The 5,102-nt window shown below is 43.1% G+C and overlaps 1 pseudogene; it reads left to right on the forward strand.

Moving 5' to 3' along the window:
* The first annotated feature begins 3,921 nt into the window (after positions 1-3,921).
* On the forward strand, positions 3,922-4,749 carry LOC148145873 (uncharacterized; annotated as a pseudogene).
* The last annotated feature ends 353 nt before the right edge of the window (positions 4,750-5,102 follow it).

Genomic DNA, 5,102 nt, shown 5'->3' on the forward strand with positions numbered 1-5,102 from the left:
GGGATCTCTCCTTACTGATTTTGTTGGAGAGTTGCATGTTCTATTTTTGTTTTTTGTTTTAATCTCCTGTGAGTCTTTGTGACCTCAGAAGTTGGGCAGATTGTAATTTTTTTCTGCTGTGATATTCTTTTGATTTGATTATGGCATATTTTGTTTCCCTCTCCTAATATATTTTATATATCTTCGTACATGACTGTTAATTTTTAACATTACAGATCAGCAGTGGCTCAGTGGCAGTACAATTGCCTCTGACCCAGAAAGTTGGAGACTTATGTCCCTCTTCAGAACCTAAACACAATTGAGGCTTACACATCAGTGCTGTACTGAAAGAGTGCAGTAGTGTCTGAGGTGCTGTTCTTCAGGTCAGATGTTAAATTGAGAACTCTTGCTCTTAAATGGCTGTGTTAGATCTTACGGTGTTAAATTGAGGAATGGAGCAGTTGTCTCTAGTGCCCTGGTCAATACTTGGCAACAGCAGAAAATTAGGTTATCTGACCATTATCACAATGGTGTTGTGAAGCTCTGCTACACTGTCACATTTCCTTTCTTAAAATCGTGACTATAGTTTAAAAATAAAAGTACTCCATTGGCTATAAAGGGCTTTGGAATATTTGTTAGAAAGTGCTATATAGATATAAGTCTTTTTTTAATCCTTCAGGATTCCTAAAATAATTCAATAGATATGTATTTTGTAATGGTTAGTACTGAATCATCAATGATCATGACTCAATGTTCAGTCCTTGCATTGTTATCATTATTTTTTATTTCAACATGTTTCTAAATCTGGCCTCATTAGACTCGATGCAATATTGTTTGGTGCCATTTAATGAACTCTTCAGAGCTTTTGCCAATGATGTAAGATGAGCATCATTAGATTGATTTCTGACATGAAAGGAAGTGAAAATAGGGCAAGATATAAATTGGGAGGTCGACTGCTTTGCATATTTTTCACTAACAGTAAAAGAAAAATGTTACCCTACAAGTGAATATTGTTTATTACCTCTGGTTCTGAAAGTGGGCAGAATCAATTTTTTTTAAAAATCATATTATTTACAGTGTGGAAACAGGCCCTTCGGCCCAACAAGTCCACACTGACCTGCCAAAGAGCGATCCACCCTGACCCATTCCCCCACACCTAACACTACAGACAATTTACCATGGCCAATTCACCTAACCTGCACATCTTCGGACTGTGGGAGAAAACCGGAGCACCCAGAGGAAACCTACGCAGACACGGGGAGAATGTGCAAACTCCACACAGACAGTTGCCTAAGGTGGGAATTGAACCCAGGTCTCTAGCACTGTGAGGCAGCAGTGCTAACCACTGTGCCACTGTGCCGCCCACCGTTTGTTAGTTTGTCTGTCTTTAAACAAGGTGTATCAAAAACCAATGGATAGATTTCAACGAAACTTGGTAAACAGAGGATACAGCCCAAGCAAAAGCTGGTTGCTTACGAATCCTAGAAATTTTTTAAAAGGATCTGTTGACAAGGCCGTAACAATTTACTTTGTTCGAAATTTTTGTGTTGTTTTACATAAAATATTGATTATTTTAGAAAGTTGTGAATTATTTATGGATATTCAACCTGTCTGTCAGACATTGGCTGGGCTGGTTATTGTTCAACACACGTCAACATCTGACCTGCAGCAAGTACCATCGGTTTACTTGGCCAACATGTTGCTTCTGCTTCATATACCGGTGAAGTGTGAAAGTCATGGGGAAATCAGTCCTTAGTGGGGTGAAAGGGGATTATAGTCAGTAACGGGTTACCGCCACAGTCAGTCAAGAGCTCATGTGATAAACTATAGTCAGTCTGTCATTTGATCATGCCCGAATCTGAGTAAGCGTGTCCTTGAATTCTAGGGATTCGACCATGGTCTATTCTGCATGTCATGTGCAAGCAGACTGAGGATTACAGGTAGGTCAATTACGATTTCAGTCCAGGGGTAGACCATAGTCAATCCTGGGAGTCTGGTCAATAATGGTTGGTGGACTAACTGGGGCCAATCCATTGAGTTGTGGCTATTCGCATCTGGGAATGGTCTTCATTCTCCAAGGACTCTGAGGGATTGATCATTGTGATAGAGGCAAACAATAGCAGAATGGGATATCACAGTGAATGGGGTAGGTGACTTGGAGCACTTGAAAGGGTGGAGTGTACACATAGATTATAGTTCCTCTGTACTCTACAGGAAAATGATCTAGGGCCAATAAGGGCACAGAAATGTCCAGCTACGGGCATTGGGGGTAAAGTGGGTACATTAGCAACCAAAATGAGGTTTTGCTGAAGGGTCGTCAGGGCCACAGCAACAGAATCACAAAGATTAACATGAAGGATAGGAAGAAATCAATGTGTTACAGGTGGAATGAAGTTAGAACCTTGCCATGTCAGATCAAAAGTTAATTGAGCAATATGTTCACAAAATGGCTGCAGCTACATGTAATGTAGGCACTGTAAGTATTATTTCTTTCTTTAGGGCAACATAAAACCAGGGATTATGAGGTCCTACTAAAGGCATTTGCAGTAATCATGTCTCCACTGATTCAGTAATGCCCCCTTCTGGCTTCAATTTGCAATTCATCTACAGGTTATTCATTGTCCAAGAATGAAAACTAAATATTACAGCCTCAAGCAATCATGAGCATTATATTGTGCATAATAATTCCCTTCTTATTCTATCAGCTCAACAGATGTCATGAGAACAAAGAACTTAAAAGTAGACTCTGAAGTTCCTATTTAACCAATACATTCCACAGCAAGAAGACAACACTTTGCAGCTGCCAGATTCTCACACTGAAGTGTAAGGGCACAAGTAAATGCGCTGTGAAATGGGAGGGTCTTTTCCTTTGGAGTGGGGGGCAAACACTTTAATGGTCACTTAATGGCAGACTTTTATACCCAAAGTAGCATGAAACTTTAGATGTGTGATGTACAATTGGATAAGTTGCTAGTTAAGGAGACATGACAATGACCTTGAGAAACCTCCATGCCATACTGTGTGTAACGATAACATCATGCCTTATTGATATGGATGTGACAGCACAGAAGTACCTTCAATAAAATTGTACTGTCATTCTGACATTCTCCACAAGCTCATGGAGGTCACATGGACACCATTGGGGCTGGACCCCTTTGTAGCCTCAATGCAAGGTCAAGGTCACCGCTGTCCTGAATCTTTATGCTAGTGACTCATTTCCAGGAACAACTGGGGAGCTGTGTGGCATCTCCCAACTTTCACTTCATACATGCATTCAGGATGTCATGGAAGCCATTTTCTCCAACTCACAGCTCTTCATGACAATGCAAATCGTGAGCAACTTACAAATCAAGAGTTCAGGCAATGGGATTCTCCACCATCACTGGCTTACCCAAGAAACAGATCACTATCCACTCCATTTGTGTTGGTTTGAGAGCACCTCAGACACATAGAGATGGTTAACATTAAAGGCCTCCATTCTTCAACCTATTGTGCCCATTGATGCCAAATTCTGCAGGTGTTTGTCAGATACGTTTTTACATACTGGAGACCTCATAGATTCCTGTCCCATTTCAAGACCCTTAAGCCGTATATGGATGGCTGGTGAGAGTCAAGAGGTATCCCTTCAAGACATGGTCATGTCACCTTTATAAAAACCTAAGACTGATGCAGTATGAAGATACAATGCTGCTCACACTTCAACCAATTGTTTGATATCTGGCCTACAATGATCGTGTTGTCAGCAAACTTATAGATGGTGTTCATGTGAAATTCGGCCACACAGTCATGGGTGTGCAGGGAGTACAGTAGGGTGCTGAGTACGCATCATTGTGGGCCACCAGTATTGAGGATTGTCATGGAGGAGGCCAAGTTGTCCATAGTCACTCATTGTGGTCTGTGGGTCAGGTTGCTGCAGAATGTGGCAGGTGAGAGACATGACACATGTCTCCGCCGGCTACATCTGCGGGAAGTGCACCCAACTCCAGCTCCTTGAAAACCATGGCGGAGGGGGCAATTGAGAGAAGTTATAGGCAGTTGGTCACTCCTGAGGCTCAGGATAAGGCTAGATGGGTTACAGTCAGGGGGAGGAAAGGGGACAGACAGACAGTGCAGAGATCCCCTGTGGACATTCCCCTCAGCAATAAGTATATTGTTTTGCATACTGCTGGGGGGGATGACCTATCAGAGGAAAGCCAAAGTGGTCAGTTCTCTGGCACTGAGCCTGACACTGTGGCCCAAAAGGGAAGGGGGCAGAATAGAAAAGCACTAGTGGTAGGAGACTCGATTGTAAGGAGAATTGACAGGAGATTTTGTGGTCAGGATCAGGATTCCCGGAAGGTATGTTGCCTCCCTGGTGCCAGGATCTGGGACGTCTCCGATCGGGTGTATAAGGTTCCAAAAGGGGAGGGTGAACAGCCAGAAATCGTGTTACATATTGGCACCAATGATATAGCCAGGAAAAGGATTGAGGATATAAAAAGTGATTTCAGAGAGTTAGGATGGAAGCTGCAGAGCAGGACGAACAGAGTAGTGTTCTTGGGTTTACTACCGGTGCCACGAGATAGCGAGGTGAGGAACAGGGAGCGGGCGCAGCTTAACATGTAGCTGTGCAGCTGGTGTAGGAGGGAGGGCTTCAGATATGTAGATAATTGGGATGCCTTCTGGGGAAGGTGGGACCTGTACAAGAAAGACGGGTTGCATCTGAACTGGAAGGGGACCAATGTCCTGGGTGGAAGGTTTGCTCGAGTGGTTCAGGAGGGTTTAAACTAGTATGGCAGGGGAGTGGGAACCTGAGCTATATAACGGTGGTGAGAGTTGATAGAGATGAGGCAATAGCAAGAGGTAGTGCAGCCAGTTGGAAGGAATTTACTGGGAAAGAACCAAGGTATCAGTTAAAGTGTATTTGCTTTAATGCAAGGAGTATCAGGACTAAAAGTGATGAGCTTAGAGCATGGATCAGTACCTGGTGCTATGATGTTGTGGCCATAACAGAGACGTGGGTTTCTCAGGGACAGGAATGGTTGCTGGATGTTCCGGGGTTTAGAACATTTAAAAAGAATAGGGAGAGGGGAAAAAGAGGATGGGTGTAGCACTACTAATCAGAGAGGGTATCACAGCTACAG

This window comes from Chiloscyllium plagiosum, unplaced genomic scaffold (genome assembly GCF_037043375.1).
Source record: "Chiloscyllium plagiosum isolate Xiang-an unplaced genomic scaffold, Cpla_swu_hap1 HiC_scaffold_23, whole genome shotgun sequence".
Lineage (NCBI taxonomy): Eukaryota > Metazoa > Chordata > Chondrichthyes > Orectolobiformes > Hemiscylliidae > Chiloscyllium > Chiloscyllium plagiosum.